The sequence below is a fragment of the Eublepharis macularius genome, unplaced genomic scaffold (genome assembly GCF_028583425.1).
Source record: "Eublepharis macularius isolate TG4126 unplaced genomic scaffold, MPM_Emac_v1.0 Eublepharis_20, whole genome shotgun sequence".
Classification (NCBI taxonomy): domain Eukaryota; kingdom Metazoa; phylum Chordata; class Lepidosauria; order Squamata; family Eublepharidae; genus Eublepharis; species Eublepharis macularius.
Genome location: NW_026559722.1, coordinates 293,159 through 309,787, shown reverse-complemented (window position 1 = coordinate 309,787; position 16,629 = coordinate 293,159). Strand labels below are relative to the sequence as shown.

General features: G+C 40.2%; 1 long non-coding RNA gene across 1 annotated transcript; it reads left to right on the top strand.

The window, feature by feature from the left end:
* Positions 1-292: 292 nt before the first annotated feature.
* On the top strand, positions 293-15,833 carry LOC129346670 (uncharacterized). Its single transcript, XR_008598824.1, has 3 exons — positions 293-364; positions 3,425-3,531; positions 15,722-15,833. It is a non-coding gene; the product is annotated as an uncharacterized LOC129346670 (long non-coding RNA).
* The last annotated feature ends 796 nt before the right edge of the window (positions 15,834-16,629 follow it).

The following is a 16,629-nucleotide window of genomic DNA, read 5'->3' as shown; positions in this document are numbered from 1 at the left end:
GAAACGTTAGCACTCACTGTGCTCAAAGCAACTTTACATGATTAAACAATTTTTACAAAGTGCAAATGCCTCTTATTTCTACAATAATTACATGATATCTTTAAGTGCAAATACATAAATAACAGCAGCGCAGTGCAGCAATGGTAACTGCAGTACAACTCAGTTCACGTAAAGTTCTTTTACTCATTCAATTAATTTTCCTTCCAGTCATTCCCCAGGTGATAAGGACTCCGGGGTGGGGAGTGAGGACCGCCACGCTCAATCTGGGGCCGGCTACGGATGCAGATTTCGTGCCACCTTCATCAGGAGCGTGCCATTGATATCCCACGGAAAACTATCACCATCATATCTCTCTTTCCACCTGGTTAGTAAATCGCAAATTCTCTTCCACGTGATGAAGGTGGCACGAAGAGACCTCAGAAGGATTAGAATGCCATAGAGTACCCCTCCAAAGTGTTCCCTGATTTTCTTCAGGAGAACTGATCTCTGTGACCTGGATATTGGCGTAATTCCAGGAGATCTCCAGGTTCTACTGGAGGTTGGCAAGCAAGCCACTGCCAAGTTAAATTAAGTTATCAACAAACATCAAAAAGAGATTGTTATATTATTTGCTGCCAGGCTGTAGGCCTGGCATGGAAGCTGAACAAAGGGCAAGCCCTCTTGTGATTGCTAAAGGTCTTTTTTTTTTTTTTGCCTTGGCCATAAGCAAAGAACACTTAAGAGAAGAACTGTATAAAGAGAAATGAGGAAGTTGGCAGAAGAATCCTGTGCTGGGTATCTTCCCACCTCTTGGGGCAAATGATTGGGGAAAAGAAAATGATATGTTGCCACACAGCATATTTCAGCAGAATAATAGTAGGGACTTGTGTGATTCTCTCAAAAAGAGGAGCAACATGAAACTGTTGTGCCTGAAAAGAGCCATCTCCTCCAGTGCCCCACTCAGTAAGACACTGGGGGCTAGGAGTAAGGAGAGGGTTAGAGTTATTTTGTTGACGCAGCAGCGGAAGGGAACCAGGCATTAGACGCCCTCAAAATTATTTCTCTCTCGCCTCTTCCTTGATAGCATTTATGACATCACAGTATCAGTGTAATTAATTACGATATGATTGGTTCATAGTATATATCACAGATAGAAATTTCAGTATGCATGTCACCGTTTTAGTGCAAAGTCAGCTCCTATCACATTTGCGCGTGTGTGAGCCTACAGAATAAGCCATTTTCTTGAGTATGTTACCTTTTAAGATTTTCTTTCTGCCTGAATGTATCTGGCAAACAAACTGTATTATTAAACCATTATCTTCTGAGACAAAGCTCTGAATTCTTGCCTTCAGTACTCAATGTAACTAAACACTGCTTCTGAAAATAACTAAGCAATTGCAAACTGCTTATAGCAAACACATAAGAAATCACTGCTTGTATTAGGTCTATTAGCATACTATTATTATAGTTGAGTTTGGCCATGGTATCAGTCATGAAACTATGCTCATAGTTGATTCGAATTTCATTAGTATGTGAGTGAATTCTGCAGATTTGGGGCCAGTCTGAGATTGTCAACCCACAGGAGGGTTGGGGGGACAGGTAACCGGGGGGGGGGGGTGGAGATGACATTGTATGAACTGCTATGTCACTTACAGAGGAAAGCTAGAAATGACAGAGGGTGGCTTTAGGCATTGCCAGAAAATTCTATGGTAAAACCAGGGGTCTGCCAGCAAGCCTTCTGCCATAGCTGTAGAGTTGCCATTTGTGGGTTGAAGAAATTCCTGGAGATTTGGATGTGGATTCTGGGGAGAACTGGGTTTGGAGAAGGGAGGGACCTCAGTGCCACAGAGACCACCCTCCAAAACCTCCTGTCATTTGCATTGCACCAGATAATTTTGTGGACCAAAGCAGGGGTAGATCCACCCTCTCATCTTTCTCTTTGTTTGTTTGTTTATCTGTGTTTATTTGCTGACACAAATAAGCCAGAGCTTTGTATTGAGGCAAGCAGTCCTAGATGGGAAGGGGGAAAGTAGGTAGGCATTTAGGTTTGTGTTCAGAAAAGCTCTTGGTATCAGAGAAGAGGAAAAGATTCAGTCCTGACCTGTACAACAATTATTCTCTGTAAGGATATATTACAGCAGCTTGTTTCGTCTGATTATAAAGCTACCCTCTCTCAAATGCCCCCTGTATCACTGAACAACATCATTCTCTTATCGTTTAAACTGAGATCCACCTCCATTGTGCACATCATTCTGTGACTACTTGGTAATGATCGGTCCATTGACAACTCCTCAGTGCACTGCTCAGGTTTGTGTTGGAACTGATGGATTAGGGTTGTCAACTTCCAGATGAGACCTGCAGCTCCCCCAGAATTGCATCTGATTGCCAGACTACAGAGGTCGATTCCCCTGGGAGGGGTGTGTGTGAGTTATGTGCCATCAAGTTGCCTGTAACCTATGGTGACCTTATGAATGAAAGACCTCCAAAACGTCCTATCATTAACAGACTTGCTCAGATCCTAAAAACTGGAGGAAGTGGCTTCTTTCATTAAGTTCAGCCATCTCGTTTTAGGTCTTCCTCTTTTCCTATTGCCTTCTACTTTTCCTAGCATTATTGGGAAACAATGGGAGATAATGGCTTCTTTTGGAGGGTGAACACACTATGACATTATTCCCCACTGAGGTCTCTCCCCTCCCCAAACCCCATTCTCCCTGGGCTTGGCCCCCAAATCTTCAAGCATTTCCCAATAAGGAGTTGGTAACCTTATAAAGAGCACTGTACAGCATCTCTCTACACTAGGTTTCCCTTATATGGCCAGGCAGCCAATGGGAGATGGGCAGTGGTGATACAGGAGGGGAGAGCATTGTTAGAGGGGGTGTGATGTCACTTCTGGGGAAAACTGACATGGGACATCAGTCTTTTCCAAGTATTGCCTGAAGTTTCTGGCATATGCTAGAGAAGACTGAGGTAACTTCTGGGTAGGCTTGAAGGCTACGGAGGCTCTACCCTCTGCTTTGGCGAGTGGGGTCTATAGTATAACTTACTGAGGTGCCTCCCCCCAACCCTCACTCTCCCCAGGTTCCATCCCCAGATCTTCTAGAATTTCCCAAGCTTGAGTTGGCAACCCTACCTCATAGATTTGCCATCTCACACCCAATACCAAAGTTGTATAGTTGGGCCCTAAGTGTGTATCAATAAGACTTGCAAATTATTTTTTGCTGTAGCGGGAGAGGGAATCTCTGATATTAAGACTCCTTTCCCCCAATGGTCTCTGTAGTATCTCAGCATCATCCTGTAATGCATGGTGGGAGTAAAGTCCCGGATTTGATTTAGTTAAATAAATGGTGTTGGCAAATGTCTTGGGAGGAATATTCTCTGAGGTACCTCCCAAGGGTGGCTTTGGCATCCTGTGCGCTGGTTAATCGGCTTTATTTTTACATAATAGAGTGGTGAGCTTATGAGAGAAGAAGGGCTATTTATGGCGATGAAGGAGGCCGAAAAGAGGAATTCAAATCAGAAAATACTGGTACAGAACTAAAGGAAATCATGGAGGTAAGATCAGTTTTATGCCAAAAGAAATGTTTTCTCTCCTGTGTGTGTTATGTGCCATAAAGTTGCTTCCAACTTATGGTGACCGTACGAATTAACAACCTCCAAAGTAGCCTATCATTGATAGTCTTGCTCAAGTCTTGCAAACTGGAGGCCGTGGCTTCCTTTACTGAGTCAATCCATCTCATTTTGGGTTTTCCACTTTTCCTACTGCCTTCTACTTTTCACAGCATTGTTTTCTTTTCCGGTGAGTATTATCTTCTCATGATGTGACCAAAGTAGGATAACCTGTTTTATGGAGAATTGTGGCTTGATTTGATGTAGAACTCACTTATTTGTCTTTTTGGCCTTTCGTGGTATCTGTAAATCTCTCCTCCAGCACCACATTTCAAATGAATCTATTTTCTTCCTAGATTCAGAGGAGTTAGCCATGTTAGTCTTGTAGTAGCAAAATCAAAAAGAGTCCAGTAGCACCTTTAAGACTAATCAACTTTATTGTAGCATAAGTTCTTGAGAATCACAGTTCTCTTCATCAGATGCATGGAGGGCAAGAAGAAACTGGTCAGATATATAGGTGGAGAGGGGAGGGAGGAGTAGATGCAGTCAGAGCTTCTGATATGGAGATCAGTTTGCTTCTGTTAAGGAAATCAGTTACTTCTAATAATGAGATAACCATTCATAGTCCCTATTCAGTCCCAGCCTGACTCAAATTTACATATGAATTCCAATTCAGCAGCTTCCCGTTGGATTTTGTTTTTGAAAGGTTTCTGTTAAACTACAGTGACGTTTAAGTCTTTGATGGAATATCCTGGTAGACTGAAGTGTTCTCCCACTGGTTTCTGGATGTTTCCATTTCTAATGTCAGATTTGTGTCCATTTATTCTTTTGCACAGAGGTTGGCTGGTTTGTCCAACGTACAGAGCAGAAGGACATTGTTGGCACATGAGGGCATATATCAGATTGGAGGATGAGCAGCTGTAAGAGCCAGAGACAGTGTAGTTGATACCATTGGGTCCTGTAATTGTATTCCCTGGGTAGATATAGGGGCAGAGCTGGCATCTGGGTCTGTTGCAAGACCTGGTACCTGTGCTGGTGACTCTGCTAGCCGATTCATGATTGTAAGTGAGAAGACGTTTAAGGTTGGGGGGGCTGTCTGTAGGCAAGGAAAGGTCTTCCACCCAGGGCTTCTGAGAGAGTGGTATCATTTTCCAGAATGGGTTGTAGCTCACTGATGATACGTTGGATGGGTTTGAGCTGGGAGCTATAGGTGACAACCAGTGGTGTTCTGTTGTTAGTTCCTTTAGGTTTGTCCTGGAGCAGGCTGTTTCTGGGTACTAGTCTGGCCCTGTCGATTTGTTTCCTCACTTCATTTGGTGGGTACTGTAGTCCCAAAAATGCTTGTTGTAAATCTCTTAAGTGGGAGTCCCGATCAAGAGCATTGGAGCAGATACGATTGTAACGTAAGACTTGGCTGTAGACAATAGACCGAGTGGTATGTTTAGGGTGGTAGCTGGAGGCATGTAGATATGAGTATCGGTCTGTGGGTTTCCGGTATAAGGTGATATTTATCCATCCATTATGTAGTTGTACAGTGGTGTCCAGGAAGTGTACCTGTTGTGTAGAGTGGTCCAGGCTCAGGTTGATAGTAGGGTGAAAGTTGTTGAAGTCCTGATGAAATCTCTCAAGGGCTTCCTTCCCATGGGTCCATATGATGAAGATGTCATCCAAGTATCTTAGGTATAGTAGTGGTTTCAGTGGATGGGAGCTGAGGAAGCATTGCTCCCAAGTCCGCCATGAATATGTTAGCATATTGTGGTGCCATGCGTGTGCCCATGGTTGTGCCATTAACCTGTAGATATAAGCTGTCACCGAATTTGAAGTAATTGTGAGTGAGTACGAAGTGGTAAAGTTCAGTGGCCAGGTGTGCTGTGGTTTTGTCCGGGATAATATTCCTTATGGCTTGCAGTCCATCTGCATGTGGGATATTGGTGTATAAAGCCTCCACATCCATGGTTGCTAGGATGGTGTCATCTGGTAGGTTGTCAATGGACTGTATTTTCCTGAGGAAGTCAGTGGTGTCCCGTAAATAGCTGGGTGTGCTGGTGGCATAGGGCCTGAGGATAGAGTCCATGTGTCCTGAGACTCCTACTATGATAGTGCCTATTCCTGAAACAATGGGGCGTCCCAGGTTACCTGGTTTATGGATTTGGGGTAGTAGGTAGAATCTTCCTGGTCGTGGTTCCTGGGGTGTGTCCATATGGATGCATTCTTGTATGTCCGTGGGGAGTGTCTTTAATATTTTATTGAGTTCTCTTTTGTATTGCTCCGTAGGGTCAGAAGGTAGTATTTTATAGAATGTTGTGTTGGAGAGTTGTCTTTCTGCTTCTTGTAGGTAGTTATGTTTATCCATGATGACAACTGCTTCACCTTTGTCAGCTTCCTTGATTGTGCCAGAATTATTTTGGAGGCTGTTTATGGCATCTCTTTCTGCATGGCTGAGGTTCTGCTTTAGGTGTTGTTGTTTGTCAATTATCTCAGCCTGGGTACGTCGATGGAAGCATTCAGTTCCGGCCCTCAGGGGGTGTCCATGTGGAATTCTTCTTTCTGGAATTTTGTAACGATGATTGTGCATTGCTGGATTGGGAGGGTGATTGCTGCTGTGATGGTGTCTGTTCGGTGCTTTGTTCATTGTTTTGTTCAGCAGAGTAGTTGAAGAATTCTTTCAGTCTTAGGCATCTAAAATAGGTCTCCAGGTCTCCACAAAGTTTGTTTGTGTGGCTGGGCAAAAAGATAGTCCACGTGAGAGGACAGATTCCTCTGCTGAGCTCAGTTTGTGGCTGGAGAGGTTGATAATGTTGCTAGGTGGATCCAAAGTGTTCTTGTTCCCTGTTGTTTTGAGAATTTCTTCTCCTTCTTGTTCTGTAATTCAGTAAGTAGCGTGTGATAGATAGTTTCTCTGGTTTTGGTAAACATCTGCCAGCTCCCGGTTTGTGTAGAGGGATTGTTTTTCATGAAAGAGTCTAGTTCAGAGATCTCTTGCTTGATCCATTGTTGCTTGCTGTACATCAGTCCAATGAGGTGAATTAAGAGTTTTCTGGATAAGGTGTTGCATAGTTTCTCACTGTAGTCTGTGCAGTAAGTGGATTTAAGTGGGTTCCTCACACACAGTCCCTTGGGTAGAATGTCCAGTTTTTTGCATTTAGAAAGGAAGATGATGTCTGTTTGTATTTGTGCCAGTTTCTTCATGAGGTTGATGGATTTCCTCTCCATTTGGCTGAATGCAGTGCTTTCCATGGTCATAGATCCAGAGGAGTTAACCGTGTTAGTCTGTAGTAGCAAAATCAAAAAGAGTCCAGTAGCACCTTTAAGACTAATCAACTTTATTATAGCATAAGCTTTCGAGAATCACAGTTCTCTTCATCAGATGCATGGAGGGCAAGAAGAAACTGGTCAGATATATATAGGTGGAGAGGGGAGGGAGGAGTAGGGTGCTGACAAACTCCCTATGAGAGACCCCCCCTTCACTCCCCCACTCTGAGGCAGATTTTCCTGCCAAAATCCAAGTTTGCTTGCTGTGGTTGAGCAACTCCATGTAGCATGTCTGTGTTTATGGTTGAAGTTCTTTTTGTCCCACCCGTGGTTATATTTTTGGCTTTTTAGCCAAGCCCAGATACTTGATGAGGGAAAGCAGGAGCTCTCTTTTTCTTTGAATGAAATGGAACTAGAGGCTGAATGACTCTCAAAAGAAACAGCAACCTTATTGAACAGGCTGGGATGGAATTTGAGTAGTCAGGGGATGAAATTGCTGAGGTAAAATTTGTTGGTTGAACAGAATACTAAAAGTCGTAGGCAAAAGAATTTTCTTGCAGGTTAGGTTCAATGTTTACAGTCCTTAAGAGTGAGAGGTGTTTTGTTTAATGCTTTGGTTAAAGCAACAATATTTCTTCAGAGATTTCCCTTTTCAATTCAGGTGTCCTGATATTAGTTCAATGCTATTTTCCCTTCTCAACAGACCTGGGATCCTCCTTAGAGCCAAACCCTCTTTTTAGACACTGGGCAGGAATTATTCTTCACCTAAGAAGATAAAACCCTTAGTTACTTGGCTTGAATGGGAGTTTCTACTTACTAACCATTCACTCTGCCAAAAACACACACCAAGTTCTAACTTGGCTATATAAAACAGGTTTCAGCTTGTGCTGGCTTTTATACTAGGAATCCTTAACTACTAGTCTTCCTTAAGACAATGTTGTTACAGTTAGGGCAAATGCTTTCCTTTCCCTCACTTCTGAGGGGTACCTGTCTGACCCTCCTTGTCAGACTCTCACACTCTACTCCATACTCTCAACTGAATTCAAAATCCTGTCAGCACCAACTATCATTCTGAGGGCTGGTTCTGGCTGGTCAGTCAGAGAGAGGAGGGAGCAGCCTATCAATCAAGCTGTCATTCCGGGCAGCTGTTAACTCCTTCCCTTCCAACTCTCTGAGTGCTGCACTTAGGAAGCCTTCCTTAAAGTAAATTATACCACACTCCAAAAGCAAATGTAATGCCCTTTTTCTGGAAATGCTCACTCACTGGAACTGTTTGGACAAGTTTTTTAGAACTGATTAAAGATATTATGGGGTACAAATACCACTGGAACCTTAAGGCACTTCAGCTGGGTATTTGGATTTTGGTTAAAAGAACATTGGATTTTGTTTATGGAGCACTGGAATTCAAATAATGGCCATGTTCTTATATATCACCCATCTAGACAGATTAGTGCCCACTCAGTACAATGAAGAAAGTCAGTGTTACTATTATCCTCACAATACAGCTGAGGAGTTGGGGCTGGGAGGAATAGCTGACCCAAGGCCACCTACTGGGTTCATGGCAGTAGGGGGATTCAAACCAGCAAAGTGCTGTCTCACATCCCAACCGCTTAACCACTATGTTACAGCAGCTCTTCTAGACAAATTAGTGCCTACCCAGAGTGGTGAACAAAGTCAGTGTCATTATTATCCCCACAATACAGCTGGGACTGAGAGGAGTGGCTAACCCAAGCCCCCCTGCCAAGCTCATAGCTGCTGAGGGATTTGAACCAGCAGAGTGCTGATTTGCAACCCAACCATGATGCTACGGCAGCTCTGATTCTATAAGACTTTAGACTTAAGGACTGGCCTTCATGGACCTCTGAAGTAAAGGCGGTCTCAGGAACAAGCTAACTCATGCTTAGTAATAGGCAGGCATGCTTACACATATATACACATGCCATAGGGACGTCAGGTTGCCTGACATGTTGGGTAAACTTCTACACCCACACTCTTAGACCCCACTGCTCCTTGATGCAGCAGCGGGAGTTATAATGAGAGGGACAACATCACACAATGCAGCAATGTCATTTGAGACCCAAGCCACTGCAGCATGGAGTCATGCACTAGAAGTTCCTACAGTCTTTTTACCATAGAAATTGGAGGTATTCCTAGAGCATCGCCCAGTGTGGTAATGTCACAAATCTTCACCCAGATGTGACATTTTTGCATCATGTGTCACTTCATAACCTGCCCCCTAACGCTCCCACCCACAAAAGGCTCTTGCTGGCAACACTACACACACCCCAGCTTAAAGTGGAAAAGGTTAGGCAGTGATGCTGAGAGCCACAAAGATTCCAACAGGGCTCCAAACTAGAGATGGGCACAAACAGCAATACGAACAACAAAAAAAGTCACGAAGTCTGCTGTTTGCAAACAAACTGTTCGTGAGACCCCATTCTAAATGAACAGGTGGTTGATGCAAGCCTCATTTGTTGCTGTTCGTCAAGCCAGACAGTCTGGCACCTGCAATCAATTCCCTTGGCAACTTAGGCAGGAATTGTCTGAACTCTGTCTGAACTCCTGCTGTTGCCCTGGAAACCCCAATCTAAGCCCAATTTAGCTTGATTGGCAGGTCTTCCTTTCAAGTCTGCAGCTCCAAATTTGTTACAAGGGAGGATCTGGTTTTGCAGACAGTGCAGAGGGAGAGAGAGTTGCTGTTGGCATTTTGATAGAGTACATTAGAGGTTGAATTTTCTTTGTGTGTGGTGCGGTAGGGATCTACCCCTTCACATTCCAGGGCTGCTGCCAGGCTCTGGGGCCAACCTATTATTTATTATTGGTACCTTTCCTGCTGCCTGCTCAGGTAAGGTTTCTGGGAGTGGTGCAGTAGGAATCTTGACTTGGATGATGGCTGGAGGAGAGCCTGCTGGCCCCCACAAACAGCTAACCATGAATATGTTCATGAACAGGGCCATGTTCGTGTTTGTTCTTGAGTCCATTTGTGGATGGCAACGAACAACGAACATCACAGTCTTTTTTTTCTGTTTGTGACCATCTCAACTCCAAACCCATCTGAGCCTGATCCAAACCAAATATAACAAAGCAAATCATTTGGCTTGCTGTTATCAGGAACCTACAGTAATAAAAGAATCAGTGTGCCCATTCTTCTGTTCATTTGGGGCAAGGCATAACTCATTAGAAAACTAAAGCTAGGAGTCTTAATAGTGGAGGGAAACAGAATCCAGATTATGAAAGAAATGCCAAAAAGGATTCTCCTAGAAAGGAAAAAATAGAGAGAGTTGACCCAGAAATTAAGAGAAAAGGACATCAGATACAGATGGGAAATACCAGAAGGACTAAGCTTTTATTATAAAGCTTTAAGAGTCATCATCAAAACAAGAGAGCAGATGGAAAAGTTTTTTGAGGAAAATGAAGAGGACTTTCCCAGACCATTAAGAATTTAACATAATGGAATACAAATTACTATCGTGGAATGTAAATGAACTAAACTCACCCCAAAAGAGAAAAACAATTTTTAATTGGCTAAAAAAAAACAAAACTGCAGTATAATTTGTTTACAAGAGACACATGTTAAGGATCAAGATATTAAATATCTAAAAAATAAACAACTAGGAAAAGAATATAACATCATCCAACCAAAAGAAAAAAGGAGTAGTGATTTATATTAAGGAGACTATAGACTCTAAATTTTTCAAGATCAGAATGGAAGATATGTGGCGGTGGAAATTAGTGTAAATGCCAAAAAAACATTGATAATAGGTCTCTATGCACCCAATGGTGCAAAAGACCAGTTTTATAGAGAAATAATGGACAAATTGGATCAAGGCTCATATGACCAGATGATAATGGCTGGAGACTTCAGTGGTGTTGTGAATATACAAATAGATAGGAAAATAAAGGGAGGAAACAAAAAATATGGAAAATTACCAAAAATATTTTTTGAATTAGTCCAGCAAGAACAACTTGAGATGTATGGAGAAAAGAAAATCCCAAAGGCAAAAACTTCACATACTACTCCGCGAGGCATTCATCATTTTCAAGAATAGATATGATTTGGACATCAAAAGAACTAGCTTTAAGTACAAAAAAAGTGGAAATTTTGCCAAGGGTGAGTTCAGACCACAATCCAATATTATGGAATGCAATAATGGGTCAGAGAAAAGTAAGATGGAGAATAAATGAAGATTTATTACAAAATCAGGACAACTTGAACTATTTGAGAGAGGAGACAAAACATTTTTTTCAAATAAATAATAATAATGAAGTTTCAATCCAAATAGTATGGGACACGTATAAGGCAGTTATAAGAGGAAATGTAATTTTGTTAATCAACAAGGATAAGAAAAGAAAACAAGAGAAATGGCATGAAATACAGGAGAAATTGCATAAAAAAGAACAGAAACTAAAGAAAAAACCTGGGAAAAAATCAATAAGACAAGAAAAATTAAAATACTGCAGGAGCAAACGAGAGCCATTAGCAACAAGGAATTAGAATGGAATTTAAAGGTATTAAAACAGAAGTCATTTGAAGGAGCAAATAAACCAGGAAAGTACCTAGCCTGGCAACTGAAGAAGAAAAAAGAGAAGAAAATCTTTGGGAGGATAATGGAGGAAGGAAAGGAATTGAAAGATCATCAAACAATTAAGCGTGCCTTCTACAAATATTATGCAAAATTATTCCAGAGGAAGGCAGTAAATTTGGAAGAAATAGACCGATATTTGCAAAAAACAGATCTACCAAAGATAACAGATGAAATGAAGCAGAGACTGAATACTCCAGTAACAGAGGAGGAAATCGTACAAGCAATAGAAGCAGCAAAGATTGGAAAAGCACCAGGACTGGATGGGATCACTGCTAAATTTTACAAAGTAATGAAGGAAGACCTTGTACCAATATTAAAAAATATAATGAATGATACACTTCAAGGAAAAGGACTTCCAGATACATGGAATGAAGCAAGTATTGCTTTGATCCCGAAAGAATTACAAGACTTGACAGATGTGAAAAATTACAGACCAATTTCGCTTATAAACAATGACTATAAAATAATGGCAAGAATATTAGCAGACAGACTTAAAATATGGTTAATGGACTTTATAGGAGAAGACCAGGCTGGATTCCTACCAAACAGACAACTAAAGGACAACTTGAGAGTGGTTATAAATGCCATTGAATATTTTGACAAGCGCCCAGACAAAGAAGTTAGCTTTTTCTTTGCAGATGCAGAGAAGGCCTTTGACAACTTGAACTGGGATTTTATGTTCGCATCAATGGAAAAGATGGACCTAGGCAAAGAATTTATAGAAGCAGTAAAAACAATATACAAGGAACAAAGAGCGAAAATCTGTGTCAATGACGACCTGACAGAGAAGTTTGAAATAAGAAAAGGTACAAGACAAGGATGTCCACTATCACCGTTGTTATTTGTGATGGTCTTAGAATTACTATTAAGGCAGATCAGAGAAGATGATGAAATAAGAGGAATAAAAATAAAGGGATTTTCTTATAAGTTAAGAGCGTTTGCAGATGATGTCATGTTTATAGTAGAAGATCCACTACAAACTCTGCCAAGACTACTGGAAAAAATTAAGGAACTTGGAGATTTGGCAGGCTTCTATATAAATAAAAAGAAGTCAAAAATAATAACTAAGAACATGACCAAGAAGAAACAACAGGAGCTAAGTGAAGTAATAAACTGTGAAGTGGTACACAAGACTAAATATTTGGGAATAGAGCTGACAGCTAAAAATACTGATTTATTTAAGAATAACTATGAAAAGCTCTGGACACAAATTGAAAGAGATATGATAAAATGGAATAAACTAAACTTGTCGTGGTTAGATCGGATTGCCACAGTCAAAATTAACGTGTTGCCCAGAATGATGTTCTTAATGCAAACAATAGCAATTGTAAAAGACAAAACAATTTGAAAAATGGCAGAAGAAGATATCGGAATTTGTGTGGGCAGGAAAGAAACCAAAAGTAAAGATGAAAGTTCTTTGTGATGCTAAGGAAAGAGGTGGAATGTAGTTACCTGATCTTCGACTTTACCATGAAACGATATGTTTAGTCTGGCTAAAAGAATGGGTGTCTTTAACCAATCATAAACTACTAACTTTGGAAGGTTATAATAAACTATTTGGATGGCATGCATATATGTGGTACGATAAGTATAAAATGGACGCAATGTTTCAGCACCACTATTTGAGAAGAAATTTATTGTTGACTTGGCTAAAGTACAAAAAATTTATAGACCAGAAGAAACCACTTTGGATTATTCCAGCTGAGGTGATCAACCCAAATTTAGAATATATAGGAAAAGAATGGCTTACCCTCAAAGACTTAACGATAATGAGTTGAAGCTTAAACTAAATGAGGAGTTGCCATTCAAATATGGTTGGTTGCAATATAGACAAATTAAAGACTTACTTGATTCAGACCAAAGAAAAACAGGCTTTAGAACCAAGAATTCAGAGCTAGAAGAATTATTGCTGGGAGATAATAGTAAAATAATTTCTAAAATGTATAAATTGTTATTGAAGTGGTTTACAGAAGATGAAACAGTCAAGGTGCAAATGGTAAAATGGGCTATAAATTGTAATAATGAAATAATGATGGAAGCATGGGAACAATTATGGAAAAATACTTTAAAAATATCAGCATGTACCAGTATTAGAGAGAATGGCTATAAAATGTTATATAGATGGTACTTAATACCAAAAAAATTAGCCATAGCCAACAAACAGCTATCTAATAAGTGTTGGAAATGTAAGAAGCATGAAGGTTATTTCATATGTGGTGGACTTGTCGTAAGGCTAGAGACTTTTGGATTAAAATATGTACTGAAATGTCTTTGATATTATGTTATAATGTTGCAAAAAATCCAGAAATGTTGTTATTATCATTGCATTTGGAAAATGTTAATAGAAATGATAAGATATTGTTATATTATATGATATCAGCAGCTAGAATAATATATGCTCAGTATTGGAAGAGAGAAGAAATACCTGAAATTGAAGAATGGACAAGGAAATTGTTGTTCATGGCTGAAATGGACAAACTGACAAGAAATTTGAAGGAGCAAGATCCAGAAGCATTTTTGGAAGATCGGAAAAACTTGAAAAAAAACATGGAAAAGAAATGGGATGTTAAGGGACAATTATGGTCTTTCGAGGGGTTTTAAAGAAATTAAGTAAGATAAGATATAATTAAGATCTTTACTAATAATAAGAAAAGAACAACTTTAGTACAGAAATAAGGTATTATTAATAATGGGGGGTTGGAGTGCTGTTGGAAGTCATTATTGAAAAGGGGGAGGGGAGGGGAAATATACACAGGGGAAATGAAATGGAATGTATTTGTATTTGAATTTGATTATATATTGACCCATCCAATAAAAATTTATTTAAAAAAAAGAAAACTAAAGCTAGGAGTCTCAAAATTGCCTACACACACACACACACACACACACAATCATCATCATCATCATCATCATCATCCCTGCTTGTATTTCCAGTGGAAGCTAAGGTCCTCTGTTTGTGGCAAACACAACATATTGGGAAATGATCCTAGGGGTTTGAAAACTGGCTACTGGACTTGTGCAAGTTTGATTTGATTTTTTAAAATTTTGATTATTAATTCCCAAAGGGACTGTTTCATTCTTGAGTTATTTCATGCGCTTTTGTGTCGTTATTGCTTCATTTTCATAATTCTATTTTGTTGTCATTTCCCATTAGTTTCAATTGAAGAGACCCCACCCCACCCCCACCACTGCTTTCTTAGAATCATAGGGTTGGAAAGGATCTCAAGGGTCATCTAGTCCAACCCCCTGCACAATGCAGGAAATTCATAACTACCTCCCTGCCCCCCTTCTTTGGTGTGTACCTCCCTAGTTTTCTATCCAAACTGGACAAAACTTAGGGGAGCTGCAGTATTGCACCAAAATATCTCCACTGCCAAATATCAGACAGATAGAATCAAGAAGTCTCCGTTTTGGAGCAGGGGGGAACTTCCAGTACCCAGTAGATTGCTACTACTGTTGGCCGCTGTTGTTTTATTTTCATATTAATTGTAAAACATTAGGAAAAACTTTCTTTTTGGCCAAACATTAGGAAGAACTTCCTGACAGAGCAGTCCCTCAATGGAACAGGCTTCCTTGGGGGCTCTCCTTCTTTGGAGTTTTTAAGCAGAGGCTTGATGGCCACCTGACAGCAATTTTGATTCTGTGAACCTAAAAACCTGGTCAAACCACAGCCAGGAGAAGAAAATCACAATCTTAAACACAGCTCTAATGTTAATTTTATAAATGATTTGATCTAATAAAGTAACTAAGTGCATTCAGAGATCTCATAAAGTTCTCTGTAGTTCCAAAGACAATTTCCAATATACTAGTCCAATATTAATTACAATAAATAATAAACATCACTTGTAAATAGTATACAATAAATATGACCCATGAATAGTTCTGTACATAAATAATATTCCTGTACAATAACAGCCGCAGTAATTTAGACATAGAACCAGCACAAAAACACCCTTGACTTTAAAACAGTCCTTTCAACATATGTGAAAAAAGAGAAAAGTTAAAAAGTTGGCAAAGGACTGTTTTAACGTCAAGTAGTTTTCTTTCCGCAGAACATTTTTCTTTGCATCTTTTGGCAGTTGGTTGCAAAGAGATGGGGGTAGGAAGCCATGGCAAAGCATTCTTAGGGCATGCACAAAGCATTTCTGGTCTACTTCCAGGCATTTTTCAAGGAAACAAGGGGGAAACCCACAAAGGAGACTCAAAGGGTTGATTGAGAATTTGCACCTATATTTTAAGGTCTCTATCATTCTTGCCGCTTTACTTAATATTGAGGGTTTTCATGGATTTCTTTCCAGAAAGCAGACCTGAGAAAGTTCTTGAAGATTGTTTGGGTCATCCTTGTAAGCAAACTGTTCGTGGATGGAACTCTGGTGACGCGTCTGGGATATGATATCGAGGATGGAAAGGAGTTGCGGCAGACGGCTGGTGAGCTCTTCTTCCTGAAACTTGGGAAAAGTATTTTGAGCAGTTTTATCGAGGGCAGGAGGAGGCTGTAATGGAGGAGATGGGTATAGACACCTTACCTTCATGGCCTCCTGTGCATCCACAAGAAATCAAGAATCTTATACTAACTCTGAGATCTAACAAAGCCCCAAGTTCCAATCTTATACCAGCAGACCTAATTAAGAAAAACCTTGAGTGGTGGATTCCGGTTCTTACTGTTTTATTTACAACTATAGATAGAACAGGTAGAATACTTAAGGACTGGGGAGTAGCAATAATTATGCCTATCTATAAAAAAAAGAAATTGAGAGAATCCTGCCAATTAATTATCTTGGGCATAATAAGTAAGCTCTATTCGAAACATCTGTATTGGAAGTTAAAAGAATGGATGGAGCAGGAAGGTCTTTTGGGACGGGAGCAAGCAGCTTTTAGAGAGGGACGATCATGTGTAGATCAATGTGTGGTACATTGAACACTATTCCTCGTGTTCTCAAATCTCCTTATATGCAGCCTTTATAGATTTTAAATCTGCATTTGACTCTATCTCAAGAACTATACTGTGGGATAAGTTGAAATCTACTACAATAGATAGACGCCTATAATTTCTACTGAGAGCTCTCCAAAAACATACTTCTATAAGGGTACGATGTAATCCACAAGGTCATCTAACAAAGATGGTTAGTACAAATAGAGGAGTTAAACAAGGATGTATACTGGTGCCACTTCTATTTAATATCTATATTAATGATATGGCCCATTG